At 45.5% G+C, this 1,090-nt stretch overlaps 1 non-coding gene across 1 annotated transcript; it reads right to left on the bottom strand.

Moving 5' to 3' along the window:
- Nucleotides 1-301: 301 nt before the first annotated feature.
- On the bottom strand, nucleotides 302-483 carry LOC116528748. The gene has a single exon (XR_004259180.1). It is a non-coding gene; the product is annotated as a U2 spliceosomal RNA (small nuclear RNA).
- Nucleotides 484-1,090: the final 607 nt, after the last annotated feature.

The following is a 1,090-nucleotide window of genomic DNA, read 5'->3' as shown; positions in this document are numbered from 1 at the left end:
GGCCAGGCACCATGGCTCACACCTGTAATCCCAGCACTTTGGGAGGCCAAGGTAGGCAGATCATGAGGTCAGAAAATTGAGACCATGGCCAACATGGTGAAACTCCGTCTCTACTAAAAATACAAAAATTACCTGGATGTGGTGGAGCACACCTGTAATCCCAGCTTCTCGGGAGGCTGAGGCAGTAGAATCGCTTGAACCAGGGAGTTGGATGTTACAGTGAGTCGAGATTGTGCCACTACACTCCAGGCTGGCAACAGAGTGAGACTCCATCTCAAAAAAAAAAATTGTTTTTTCAAGGGTTAGATGCACTGTTCCTGGAAGTACTGCAATAGCAGGTCAATGTGTGGAGTGGATGCAGCAAGCTCCTATTCCATCTCCTATTTCTGAAAATCCATTTAATATATTGTCCTTGAATCTCAGATATTAAACTGATAAAAACAGATACTATACTTGATCTTAGCCAAAAGGCCAAGAAGTGATTCTTAGTCTCCTTCTAAGAGAGTTTCTAGTCTTTCTTTATTGTTTGCATTTGCATTAATTTTTTAATTAAAAAATAATTAGGGAGGGCAGGCATAGTGGCTCACTCCTGTAATCCCAGCATTTTGGGAGGCTGAGGCAGGTGGATTGCCTGAGGTCAGGAGTTTGAGACCAGCCTGGCCAACATGGTGAAACCCTGTGTCTACTAAAAGTACAAAAAGTTAGGTAGGCATGGTGGCAAGCGCCTGTAATCCCAGCTTCTTGGTAGGCTGAGGCAGGACAATCGCTTGAGCCTGGGAGGTGGAGGTTGCAGTGAGCCAAGATTGCACCATTGCACTCCAGCCTAGGCAACAAGAGCCAAACTCTAACACACACACACACACACACACAAATCAGGGAAATGTTTCCTCCCTTCCTCATTTCCTTCCTTCGAGCATTTTAGTTTAAAGCCATTAGCTTGGGTTGAACAAAGTCTGCATCAGTGGGGCATGTGGTAGTGGCATTTCAGGGGCCTGTCATGAGGTATATTAGTCTGTCCTCACATTTCAATAAAAAATACCTGAGGTAGCCAGGTGTGGTGGCTCATGCCTGTGATCCCAGCACTTTGGGA

Source organism: Sapajus apella, unplaced genomic scaffold (assembly GCF_009761245.1).
Source record: "Sapajus apella isolate SASKATOON/1434 unplaced genomic scaffold, GSC_monkey_1.0 scaffold59, whole genome shotgun sequence".
Taxonomy (NCBI): domain Eukaryota; kingdom Metazoa; phylum Chordata; class Mammalia; order Primates; family Cebidae; genus Sapajus; species Sapajus apella.
Note: the sequence above shows the minus strand (reverse complement) of the source record. Positions and strands in the feature narration are given on the sequence as shown.